Below are 14,542 nucleotides of genomic sequence, written 5' to 3' on the forward strand. Positions count from 1 at the left end.
TCACCTGGAGTCTTTCTCACGCCACGGTATCCTATCGTGAATTATTTGTTTCGTGTTAACAATGGATGAAGGCAGGGAATGAACATGTGTGTCTATGTTGCACAGACGACAGGAGATTTTGACAGTCCGAGACGTGTAAGTGGGCTACAGGACAATTAAACAAAAAACTGAGACGTATAAATTGCACATACCTTCAGATTGTGCATTTTATACAATTACTAATAAAACTGTGTCCCAGCCAAACGGTCCGTGGGTTCGATTCCCGTCCTGGGCAATGGAAGAAATTTATTTTCCGTCCATGGAAAAGTTTTTGACGAATGCGATAACTGTATAACATTGTAAAGTGCGTTTCTTCCCTTTTTCTAATAATAATAATAATAATAATAATAATAATAATAATAATAATAATAGTAATAATAATAATGGCTTTATTTAACCTGGCAGAATTAAGGCCGTAAGGCCTTCTCTTACACTCAACCAGGATTAAAACTTGTTTACACAGTTGAACATAAAACTGGATCGGAATTAAGTAATTGCATACTGATACAATTTAGGTACATAATGAGGTCAAAAGAGGTAGTTACATAAAATTTACCTCATAAAATAAAAATAAACATAGTGGAATACATATTAATGTTGTTGGAATCAAATACGAATCACATGAAAACAGAAGCCGATAATTCAATAAAAAATGTACACAGTAAAAATAAAAATAAACACATTACTATACATATTAGTATTGGATTACAAGTAAGTAGGATTTACATAATTAAACCAGAAACCGACAATTGAATAAAATGTACACAAAAAAATAGATTAATAATAAAAAACAACACAGTGGGATTCATATTGGCGTTAAGTGATAAATAAACACGATTTATATAATAAAAATAAGAAACAAAAAAAAATAAATAAATACAGTGGAACACATTGCATTAGATATTTGCAACGCGTTAGGTCTGGCAACTCATCATAAGATATTTTTCTAATTTACATTTAAAGGAAATTAAAGTTCGGCAGCCCTTGACTTCAGGTGGCAGAGAATTCCAGTGACGAGAAGTAGCAACAGTTAAAGATGAAGAATAAAGAGATGATGTGTGCAGTGGTATTTCTAGCGTGTTATCATATTGTGACCGAGTATTTAAGTTATGATACCGAGAAAGACTGTGGAATCGGACAGATAAATAAGAGGAGTAGAGGTGTGCAAAATTCGGTATAAGAGAGAAAGGGAATGTAACTTTCTCCTCTCATTTAACCTGAGCCAAAATAATTATACATTATAAAAAAAACTGATAAGGAAATAGGAAGAGGACAAAATCAATGACATTTCAAAACTTGTGTGTAATATGCTCGACAATAGTGTCAGTATCAAAATCAAGTATAACATGATAACTTGAGAGATATATGATATAACACTGTACCCAGTTGTACGGAATGGAAAGATAACAACGGAAGCTATCAACAACCACGTCTGGCTTGTGTTATCTGTAGCTAAACATCCTATTCCGATTTGATTTCAAGGGAAGCTTTCACGTTATAGATAACTTGCAGTTCTCGTTTCAATTGTGGACCAATAGTTTCAAGTTACTGGGGACTGTGTGTTCTGATGTTTTTTTTTTTTTTTTTATAATTGTTCATAGCTATGGTTTTCTGGATCATATTTCCTATGAAAACTTCCAGTTTATTGTTTCGAATACCACTTCGGAGAGTACAGCACCTATGATAATTCGAAAAAAGACGAACTCATTATTGTAACGTGAAGCAAAGCGATCACCCAAAAAGCAAATTTTCAGTCGTCTTGGATAAAATGCTATATTTTCACTATATAAAATGCTCAAGATGACAAAAATGTTAGACAATATATATCGGGCACTTTTTTGATTCATGGATAAGTACTCATCACATCAAAGACTGTTCTGTTAAGTTAGCTAAATTTTGAGAACGACTTGAAATAACTTACAAGGAGAGGACACGCTCTGTATATCACCTAATAAAATAAGATTGTGTGAGATGAAAGTACAAGACGTATTGTTTAAAGTCATACCCGGTATGGGTGGCCAATGACCCCTCGTTTTGGAAATACTGGCTATTGTTTGTGACATACTTCCGTTAGGTGCCTAATAGGGAAGCACTAGACTATGTAACAGCGTAGCTTATATGGTTGGATGATGAGTTGTCATCCATGCAACCCCAATTCGAATCCTAATGCCTTCTCATTTTTTTTAACTTGATATTATTATTATTATTATTATTATTATTATTATTATTATTATTATTATTAGAACCAAAAGGACAATTTGGCCCAAGAGTGCACTCACTTTTAAATTCGGAAATATATATGCAACACGTTCATCAGGAAAGCTGACACCTCAACTCCATAAGCAATACCTGGAAAAAGTAATAAAGACATATGCGAAAGAGCAGTTATTTCTTCTAATTCTGGACTCGTTAGAAGGACAGGTAAATCCTTCTTTGTATGTTGAAATATTTACATATGAAGAAAATGAAGTAACGTGCAACCTTAAAGTGATTTCACCCAAATGTACTGGATTATGCCAGTCCTGCGATGTTTATTTTTTTAGACAGGTGAAGATTTTTATCAAATATTTGCAAAATAGCTCTTTCCTTTTACAAAGTAGACGACAAATTGCTTCAAGGGAGAATGCCCTCAAAATTCACTCCTTAATTCACTTTCAGTTGTCAGTTCCTATATTCAAAGCCATGTTGAAATGTGCGTGGTATGCATCAAAATTAATAAACGAACGAGAAGTGTTTGTGAATTTGAAAGATGTCTGTTTCGCAATAGAAGCGCGGAAAAATGTGTGTGACTGTGGACAACCTTCTTTCATTTGCTGTGCATGGTGCAGGAAATATGTGTTTTGTGTGGTTTTATGACATTTATCATAATGAATCATGTACAAAATGAAGTGGAATAGAAACAGAACAGACACCAGTGACCTGCCTACGTGAGCAATATTTCCTTGTTTATCCTTTACAATACAATGTTAGTTAATTTGTTTCAAACATGATGAAGCGTTCAATACATTGAGAAATATGATATATGTAAATAGATTACTGTGATCACAATATTAATCATCATTAAAAGAAAAAAAATATAGGACCAGTTAAGATTCGAACTCAGGTTGCCTGGATAACAACTCAACACCCAACCATACGGGCTACGCTGTTACACAGTCTGATGCTTCCCTATTAGGCACCTAACGGAAGTATGTCACAAACAATAGCCAATATTTCCAAAACGAGGGGTCATTGGCCACCCATACCAGGTATGACTTTAAACAGTACGTCTTGTACTTTCATCTCACACAATCTTATTTCATTCGGTGATATACAGAGCGTGTCCTCTCCTTGTTAGTGAGACATTTGTGTAACTAACATCCGTCTTCAAGAGGCTGGCGAAGAATTTAAATGTTCTCAGTAGGTCTTCAAAACACAATAATTGCTTTTAAATGTCCCTTAAGTAAAAATCCAATTGATTTGAGTCAGGGGAGAGCAGATAATAATGAGTAGATCCTTTTTTTTTTCTTTTTTACAAGGCCTACTGAGTTAATAAACATGGTCTACTAATGTAAAAACTAAAACATATGAAAAGAAAACAAACACCTGGAATATGGAAGAGTGCAAGACAGTCCACGATGCAGCGCTTTGAAGCCTGCATTGAAACTCATGATGGCTATTTTGAGCACCATCTTCATGGACTTTATAAACAAATATGTAAACATTAAGTTGTAATAATAAGAAAATATGAATAAAATAAAAAGTACCTGTAATAAAAAAAAACAAAACGAAATAGAATATTTATTTACATAAATTTTGTTTTATTTTTTAGGTCCTTTATCCATTCCCAGAAAGTTTCCCATATACTAGTAATCACCCTGTATAATTTCAGTGTTTACTAAAATGCTCAAATCTTAATAATTATTTTGTACCGATATAAGAATTGGACATTCAATTCATACGTTTACATAATACGCGTGGCTTTTTCATTTCAGTATTACACAATTCTCAAAAAGATCCGCCGAGTTAGCTCTGTGGTAGCGTGTCTGCATCCAGACTAGCCGGCCCGTGTTCGATTCCCGGAAGGGTCAGAAATTTTCTTGTAAAATTTCTACCTCGGCGGTGCACAGCTTCTAATCACTAGACTGTGCACAATATGCTTGGGTTAAATCCTAAATCTCTCCGCAGCGCATATGAAGAGAAGGCATATGTCTCTGTTGATAGTGATTTGTCCGTCGGATGGGAACGTTAAGCCTGGTAGCCCCCTTGGTGCTATTCGACAGGAGTAGGCTACGTGCCGGCACCGGGTTTCCCCTTCTCCCTTCCTCAACTTCATCATCATCCTCACCCATTCCTTACACTACACTTACACGAACACTTAACATCCACTCATCCTGGTACACATCTTTTCACAGATATACATCATGCATAACGTGGCCCGCCGAAGTGGTGTGCAATTTGAAAATAGGTCACAGTTCTGCCATCTATCCGCAGTATACGGAACCCGAATCACGCAAAGTGAAGTGGGTAGGCATTAGACACACACACACACACACACACACACACACACACTCTCTCCTGCTCTTCCAGTCAAGTTAAACGACACAATAATCCCTTTTGCTTCCTGTGTTAAAAACCTTGGAGTTTACTCTGATACGCATTTAAACTGGAATAACCAAGTAACCCATATTACCAAAAAAGTGCTTTCCATACTACATTCCTTAAACAGCATTCGAAAATTCCTTCCGCTATCACTCAAGAAAATACTAGTGGAAACACTAGTAATGCCCCACTTCGATTATTGTGATTTTCTACTGACTGACCTCAATGTCAACCAGTCGCAAGAATTACAGCGTGTTCATAATTCTTGTGTTCGCTTCGTCTGCGATGTCCGTCGCGCTGACCACATTACCCCATCCTTCCAAACTCTAAACTGGCTACGGCTTAACGAACGTAGACATTTTCATTCTCTTGTTCTCCTTTTCCAAGTCCTTCACACCTCTACACCTACCTACCTTGCCTCCCGTTTCAGTTACCTGTCATCATATCATAATCTCTTCACACGCACGCAAAATAGCCGCATACTAGCCATACCAACACATAAGACATCATCGTATTCATCATCATACACAATCTCGCTCTCGCGCTTGTGGAATACCCTACTCAGTGACATCAGAGACTGTCGGAATTTAGTAGCGTTCAAAAGCAAACTTATTAAGCATTTTCTTACTGCGTAGAGTAGGTTTAATTTTTACTTAATCAATAAAAAAAAATTCTCTCTTCTTAACTTTTACAATAAACTGTCTAGCTATTACAATAATCAGTTAATCTTTCAGTACTTTGATTTTTATTGTATTTGTAAATTTAATATTAATAGTAATTATAATTGTAATTGTATTCTTAATATTGTAGTTGTAATCCCCTGGTAGAGGGGAAGAGAAGGACTGATGGCCTTATCTCTACCAGCTTAAATAAATACATAAAATAAATATACCATTCTCAAGAAGCACTTTCTTACTTTTAATACAAGTTTATTCATAAATCTGAGAGAGAGAGAGAGAGAGAGAGAGAAATTTCCCAGATTTTTTAAGGAAAAGCCCGCGTGCATAGTTGCCGTGGTTTGCCGCTAGGTGACAGTAGTAGCAAATATGACTTTCAGTAAACGCAGGGAGTCATTTTATGTTTTGAAATACGGAAGACCCCGTCTATTATGATTGTGACGAGACGATTTAGAGCAGAATTTTAAAAGACAGCACCTGTTTTCAACAGTATTAAGAAATGGTATGAGATATTCCGGGATGAAGGCTATTATTGTGCACCGATCCTCGGCCACAACTGAATGAGGACAGGGTTAATGATTGCATCTTACAAGACGGCTGCCCGGCTCACTACCACAAAGATATGAGAGGATATCTCTATGAAAATTCACCACAAAGGTGGATAAGACGCACGGGACAAGAAGATAACGCGTTAATCTTGTGGCCGCCCCTGTCCCCGGATTTAAGCCAGAGTGATTTTTTTTCTTGTGGGGTTTATGAACGATGTCATCTTTATCCCTCCACTCCCTGCTAATCTCCAGCTAATCTCCAAAATATTTGCAGTAGTATCGCAACTGCTGTAGCTCTGGTCAACGGTGATATACTAACATGTACGTGAAACGAAGTAGATTATCGTATAATTGCCTGAGTATCAGCAGAGGTGGACACAGTAAGCATCTGTGAAATATGTAAAAAAAAAGCTAGGTGAGTTTATCTGAACACACGCTCTCGCCATGAAACAATACTAACAATACCATCACATCGCACCTCCTCATACTCATCCTCTTTCACAATAGCCCTGCCAAGACTCTGGAATTCGCTACCTGCTAGCATCAGGGACTGTCGAAATAAAATTGAATTCAAACGCGAACTTACTAGGCACTTGGTCAGTAATTGAGACTCGTTCAGACATGGTTTCTTGTAAATAGTTCTCTTAATCTATCACAAAATATCTCAGTATATGGTAATTTCTTCACTATAGAATTTTGTTATTCTAGGTTTAATTTGTAATTCAGTAAATACAAAAATATTCTTTGTTCTTAACTTCTATGATAAATTGCCTAGCTTTCATTAATCAGGTAATTTTGTCGTACTTTAATTCTTATTGTAATTATAATTGTAAATTTAATATTAATTTAAGACAAATTTTTTATATTGTATTAATAAAATTCATACATAAAAATCGAAATAATTTTTAATTGTATTCTCATAGTTATGAAACAAAAGGTATGAATTCTTTAAGATTGTTTGAACCAAAATGCAACACTGTTACAGTATTTAATCATAGTAATAATTTAGACCCAAGAATATATAACAAATTTATATTTAAGTATCCTAATCTTGTCAATTCTAATAGTTCTAGTATTAAATTTAAAAAATTGTTTATGGATTTTATAAAAATTGAAAAATTGTAAATTTAAATTTATATACTATAATTGCACAGTAGACATAAGACAAATTGTATTGTATAATTATTAATTTCAATTCAGGAATCCGCCCCTGAGCATGAGTTCTGCTCTTTCAGGGGCGAGCTAGAGTTTTTCTGTATATATTACATTTTATGTTATAATTATTAGCAAATAATAAATAAATAAATTGTAATTTTATTCTTGATATTGTAGTTGTAATCCCCTGGTAGAGGGGCAGAGAAGGCCTGATGGCCTTATCTCTACCAGGTTAAATAAATAAATACTAATACTAATACTAATACTATATATTTTTCAGTATAATAAAATGTTGTATTCGTGTGTCGTTTATTTGTAGCGAACTTTTAAAATGTTTCACGGACTTATTAATAACCTTGTATTATTCTCTTGAATGTTTCATACGTCATAGAGAAAGAAGCAGTTCTAATTGTACTATTGATGTGTGTCCAGTTTGTGCACTTGTTGCCATACCGGTTGTGGGTTGCGGTCAGTTGTTATCTCGGCTGAAAGACTGCCTACTGGAACTTCCTCACTTCAGCTGTGACTGGGGATTAAGGCACAGAAGCGACATGGCTGTAACATGTGAGTACAGCTTCTTAAAATGTATTCTGAAATAGTACGTATGGGCTATTCCATCTCAAATCGACCGAAATACAGAGAAAATTGACCTTACAATTTTTAAATACAATGAAACTTTTTCTGTCCGTTGACAACTGTGATACAATGCTTTGTGCAAAGTTTGAGGCATCAGAACTTCATAGTGTTTAAATTAAAAATATTTTAATTTATCGTATTTTCATAAAATTTGCAACTTTAAACTGTTGTGGCTCCGAAAACCCTTTCACCCAATGATCAAAATCACGGTTTATTTTGATGCTGAGAAATTAAAGTTTATAATTGACATGTAAATAGTTTTTCTTACTTTTTATGGAAATGGAGAAATTTAGATTTTTCTTCATTAAGACGCCTTTGCCCACGAAAAAGTATTTTTAAAATATATGGTTAGATTCCGCATTGAAAGTACAAATAAACACATATTTTTTACTGGTGCACCGTTGATAAGAAAATATTGAAAATATCAAATAAAGAAAATAAATAGTACGCGCGTGAAGTAACCAACTGACTGTGAGGCGGGAGCTAGCCGAGACAAGCAAGGCCAGGAGACAAACACGTGATGTTTCGTCTAGTAGCGCCTATCTGGGCTAGCTTTATCACAAGTTTTCATAAACACAGGAGTAAAATGACGCCCAACGCTCACTTATCTTCAGCTCTCGGCCAGTGTTTGCGGTACTGCGCCGTTCAAGTCTAGGCGTGTGAAAATAATTTATTTAATTCCCTCGAAACTTATTGCCGAGCCACTAAGCAAACAATGCCGAATCCCTCTTAATAATGCAAGGTTTTTTCTCAATATTTTTTACATTTTTACAAATTGGCAAAAAGCCTAAAAGTAAGCAAAATCAGATTATCTGTCTCTCTGTATACAATAAAAATAAGGATTACTTCTTATCATAACCTACCAAATGTCAGCTTCAAAATAAGCTCTCGTTCAATGTTCTGCAGTAAATGGTTCCAGAGGTCTGAGCGCTGAAAGAGGCTTGGTTTTATAAAATACGCTAAATTTGTCGCTCAATAGTATGAAAACCGTTTGACTTTCGATAGTATATTTTTGAAAATGCACTGTCCTCAGCACCTTGTATAAATAGGGAAAAAAATTGAGTATTAAAAAAATGTGAGGTTTTTTACTGATCGATTTCATATGGAATAGCCCGTATATAGTAGCGAACATTTGAACTGAAAGACTTTCTCCAGCTTCGGTGAACTGACTCAGTGAAAATTATAATATTGTATAATTGCAGTCAGTGCAGGACGTAGATTGTCTCAAATTCTGAAGAAAAAAAAAAGCTCTTAAACTTTTCCTTGAATGCTGATATTTCGCCAGGCAACTTACCCCTTCATAAAATAAAATAAAAACCTGTATTTTGCAGTACAAAAGTCAATCGAATATAAATGGAGCCTGGAAGTGTTGAAGCAGGTATCTACATTCTTTCCCAATAAAATATTCTATATATATAATTTGAACTGGTAATTAAAATTACGGGAAAACGGCTGAACGGATTTTAATGAGTGACCCCTCATTTTCATGCCTGGCATCCTAAGTTTTTCGGAAAAGTAGTAGTTTTCAGTGAAATGTCAATTTTCCTACATAATTTTCCTATTTTACAAAATCCATCTGTTGTCAGTTTTGAGAACGAATTTTTATTGAATCACGGCCGACTTGATTGAATTTCAGAACAAAACACACACTACAATAAACAATAGGCTATTACACGAAGGCCATGGCCTGCAGGATTACCGACATATTAAGAGCTCAATTCAATTTGTTATTAAAAACTGATTCTGCAGTGTATAATTTTCTGAGTACAACTGTGTATTGGATATTCAAATCTACGAAACCTGAGGTGGTTTGATGACATTATTACCATTAGTAATTAAATATTATAGTTAATATCATGATGCATCTATTTTTCATTAATTGTACATAATACTGATGCTATATTGATGACATGAAAGTGAAACGTTTTGAGGTTATGTAAGTATATGTAGAGAATATCTTAATTTAGATCTTCATTTCTATAATTTACTGAGTGACTGCTATATATTATAACTACAAAACTTAAGTAAGATAATAATATTGTTATTAAAAATCAAATATTTTTATACTTATTATACCAGTGGGGTTGGGTCTTTTTCATATACTTAATGGCGGTGTAGTGTAGATATTGATATGTGCATTGTCTTCAGTATTGGGTCGAGAGAGCGCAAAAATTACAGTTCCTAAGGAAAGATAAAAAGGTATTACTTACTGATAAAATAAGAGGCCTAGAAAATTTTGTAGTCTCCAGATCATTTCAGCAAGATCTCTTAGTAGGATAAAATGATTTTACGCTCTACATTTCAAGTTCTACATGCAGCAGCTATACGAAAATGCTATTGTTCGAAAGCTTAGCAAACCTGACATTTTTTTAACTTTTGCCTACAATCCACAATGACCTGAAATAGCTACTGCTATCGTCCTGACATTGATACTTGCGTTTTCGCGTTGAAACTCAAAAACTGAAGTTGGATAGGTTCAAGAAAAAGTATTTGGCCTAAAAAAACCATTCAGAGAGAGTATGTTTCATTATTATGGAAGCAAATAACTATCAAAAAGACAAGTATTCTTCATTGAAAATAAATCTGAAAAATTTTTATTTGAACGTGTAACGAACTTAGTTTGCAGCAGCATTTGCTGCATAAGCCACTAGTAAAATATATATTGTGATACATCAAAAGAAAGCCCCAGGCCTTAAGAAAACACGTGTTCTCACTTCAGTTCGATATTTCATCTCTCTTAAAAGTTATAACAGGAAAAATCCAATACTGCTCTAGTCTCGGCAAAATTCTGAGTGTACGACCATCCGAACGATGTTGCGTGTAGCGACTTCTCCCAGGCTAACATTTTCCTACATGAGGTCACGCTTAGATCGTCCTGTGTGTGTCTCAGTGGAGGCCCCTAGCTTGGGGAGGCACAAAACTGTGTCACGTCTAGTGTGTGTCTATAGAATCATCCCCTACAGGCATTAGTATGTAACAGTGTAAGTTAAATAAGCAATGGAAAAATTAATGAGACCGCGTTTCATACCATAATTGAATCCATTTTCTTATACGGGGTGGAAAATGTTCGAGACAGTTACTTCACAGAGCAAATTCTTAAGATAAAAGGAACAGTTATTTCCGTTATCATTCTGCGTTATTTCTTTTTACTTAGAGGGAAATCAACTTTGTTTTGTATAAAAAATTGCAACATCGCAATAAATTCAGTAGCACTTGCCAACAAATGCAAAGATTCCCTCTCCGCAACAGCGAGGATGGTTATGTAGTCATTGTCGACAATAGATCAGTTTCGAGAGCTGATTAATTTTGGTAATTTATTTTATTTATTTATTTATTTATTTATTCATTCATTTATTTATTTAACCCGGTAGAGGTAAGGTCATTAGGCCTTCTCTTCCCCTCTACCAGGGGATTACAACTACAATATTAAGAATACAATTACAATTATAATTACAATTAATATTAAATTTACAAATACAATAAATATCAAAGCACTAAAAGATTAACTGATTAATGAAAGCTAGACAGTTTATTGTAAAAGTTAAGAAGAGAGAAGTATTTCTTTTATTGATTAAGTAAAAATTAAACCTACTCTACGCAGTAAGAAAATGCTTAATAAGCTTGCTTTTGAACGCTACTAAATTCCGACAGTCTGTGATGTCACTGGGTAGGGTATTCCACAAGCGCGAGAGCGAGATTGTGTATGATGATGAATACGATGATGTCTTATGTGTTGGTATGGCTAGTATGCGGCTATTTTGCGTGCGTGTGAAGAGATTATGATATGATGACAGGTAACTGAAACGGGTGGTAAGGTAGGTAGGTGTAGAGGTGTGAAGGACTTGGAAAAGGAGAACAAGAGAATGAAAATTTCTACGTTCGTTAAGCCGTAGCCAGTTTAGAGTTTGGAAGGATGGGGTAATGTGGTCAGCGCGACGGACATCGCAGACAAAGCGAACACAAGAATTATGAACACGTTGTAATTTTTGCGACTGGTTGACATTGAGGTCAGTCAGTAGAAAATCACAATAATCGAATTGGGGCATTACTATTGTTTCCACTAGTATTTTGAGTGAAAGCGGAAGGAACTTTCGAATGCTGTTTAAGGAATGTAGTATGGAAAGCACTTTTTTGGTAATATGGGTTACTTGGTTATTCCAGTTTAAATGCGTATCAAAGTAAACTCCAAGGTTTTTAACACAGGAAGCAAAAGGGATTATTGTGTCGTTTAACTTGACTGGAAGAGCAGGAGTAATATTGCATAGTAGACGTTGATGTCCCACTAGGATTGCTCGTGATTTTCTTGCGTTGAGAGTCAAACCAAACTTTCTGGCCCATGCAGATATAGATTCAAGGTCCTCGTTAAGATTTTGTATTGCGTCATTGAGTGAGTCAGGGGTTGTGTGGATATAGATTTGTAAGTCGTCTGCGTAAAGGTGATGCTTACAGTGCCGTAGGTAATGGATATGAAGTTATAGCATGCAGAACTCATATCAGTGCAGGCACGAATGTCATGGAATGACTTTTTTCAGCACCATACATAACATTTTCTATTTATAATACATTCAATGGAAAATTAAAATTTGGGTGAAATCTTTGGTCTTTTGAGTTTATCAGTCTATCTTCCAATAGATTAATTTTCACGTCTTTCACAACAGCGCATGGGCACCCCTTCCGTGAAGTGTGGCGAAACAAAAAAATTACAATTTCAAATGCTTTCTCTAACAACACTATGAGCCACAGCCTTATGCTAATGTTATCTATAGTTAGGCCATGAACCAATGTAACTTGTGTGACCTTTCCCAATAACGTCATCTCCTCTCGCTACGGGTATAAGAGCGCCGAAGTTCCGTATAAAATTAGCCGTGCAGCGTGGATTCTCTCAGTAATATCTCGGCATCGAGAGCAGCTGCAGACCTGTGCGACCACTCGTTTGATTTGTAATCGCGAGTTCTACAATAATAAAGTGATAGAGTTTAATAGTCATGTAGGATGCACTTTCAGTGAACCATAGTGAAATAGTAATATACGTTACAAGAGCGGTATGTTGAAGTTTTCATGGTTGAGGAAAAGATTGAAAAAGCGAAACGTAGTTGAGCTTTTTTAATTTTCGAGAACATGAAAACAAACATACCGCTCGTGTATCGTACATTATTTTGTGCGAAGATCGTTTATTACATATCTGAAAGACGAATTTCTAATTAGTTGCAATGAAATCTCCATGTTGATTTCTGTTTAATGACGCCAACTTCGGAACACCAAAATATCTTTCTTCAACATTGTTGCTGTAAAATGTTTTCTGTGTTTACTATACTCCAGCAGGCCGTGATATACCTCTGTCTTCACCCCCCCCCCCAGTCTATAAATGCGAACTTAAAAGAAACGGTAAGGTTATGTAATGATTTATTTTTCATTTTAATATTTTAATAATATTATTTATATAACATATTGCAGTAATAACATCGGCATCTGGAATCTCGTTGATTTTTTCACGGCTTCCTTAATGGTACTTGTATCAGGAATGCAATAAATTTCGTGGAGTAGTAGACTTTACTTAATTTTTGCAAATATTTAAAAACAATAATTACCATTGCAATTTAGGTGAAATTGCAGTGGTAAGTTTCCAATTTATAATTATTACTATGTTAAACGTCTCTAAAAATAATATGTTAAAAGCCTAAAGCAGTAAAATGAATGTCGCGCTTAATCGGTAAGAAGAGGGAAATTGTTATGTGTGTTACGTTGGGAATACTGAATGTGGTATTTCACACTTACCGCGTATTGGTTCTGTGCGGAAAACAAGCAAATACGCACGATCTCGCACAAAATTTGTTCTGAGCTTGAACTAATTCCGGAATGTCTCTTCATATGAAGATAAAATATATATTTCATACCCTTCGTTAATTATTTATTTTATTATAGAGTCATGCTCTCCAAATGTAAGCCTAAACAAAAATGAAGCATTCAAACTAACACAACTGTCGTTTGATTTCCGAAACTGGATGACGTATTTCACATGCCGATGAATCCCTGATACAGCACGAAACCCATCATTAGTCCCACCCAAGCCGTGGATTTATATTCCACTTGGAGAAATGTGTCTTAATACAACACCACTCCATACTGACTCCCCCTTCATCGATTTGTTGCACAGGAATCCTGAAATGCCGAAGGGAAGCAACTATGTTGCCTAGCAACCAATTTTTAAACAAATGAAAACAAGTTACAAACGCAATGCATATTTTAGTATATGAATAATAATTAATTACGCGTATATATACAAGGAGGAACACCAATAAAATTATTATCTCTGCCATATAGGATTGGTTGAAGACATTAATGCGTTATAACGCAGTACCGTTGTGTATATTTCAAACTCTCTTAACTTTCCCCTTTAAATCCAATGTAACGCAACTCAGTATTGACCTCTGAATATCTGGATGGTCGTTGGTGTCACTCTGTAACAAGCACCAAGTCCCTGACAGTTTTATTGCTATTTCACTACAACAGAGGTACGGAGTTCTTCCAGTAGATGCAGGTGCCTATTTTTCTCCTTGTAACAGATTTTGCTTGACGAAAGTCAAATTAAGAGTTGCAAATCGGGCTTTCAGGTATAACTTGTGAAGTTGATTTGAATAATTTCGAGAGAAAAATTGTTCCGGATATGAAACCCGGGACCTTTGTTAAACGTACCAACGCTCTACCAACTGAGCTACCCGGGAACTCTACCAGACACCGACCCAATTTTTCCCTCTATATCCACAGACCTCATAGTGGCCTGACAACCGTCAAGCAACCAACATTGAGTGAACACTAACTCTGTGTTACTTAAATTGTGGTTTTCTGTTAACGAACAGTGACGTGTATTATGCAAATCGGGCTTTGAGGTAGAACTCCCTGTAAAAT

The 14,542-nt window shown here is 35.4% G+C and overlaps 1 protein-coding gene across 1 annotated transcript in view; it reads left to right on the forward strand.

Moving 5' to 3' along the window:
- Nucleotides 1-7,546: 7,546 nt before the first annotated feature.
- The window catches only part of LOC138714622 (putative fatty acyl-CoA reductase CG5065), a 181,734-nt gene continuing 174,738 nt past the window's right edge, over nucleotides 7,547-14,542 (forward strand). Inside the window, exon 1 of the mRNA XM_069846654.1 lies at nucleotides 7,547-7,564. The gene's annotated coding sequence lies outside the window, so the exon portion shown is untranslated. The remainder of the gene's footprint in view (nucleotides 7,565-14,542) is intronic.

This window comes from Periplaneta americana, chromosome 15, assembly GCF_040183065.1.
Source record: "Periplaneta americana isolate PAMFEO1 chromosome 15, P.americana_PAMFEO1_priV1, whole genome shotgun sequence".
In the NCBI taxonomy this organism is placed as follows: Eukaryota; Metazoa; Arthropoda; class Insecta; order Blattodea; family Blattidae; genus Periplaneta; species Periplaneta americana.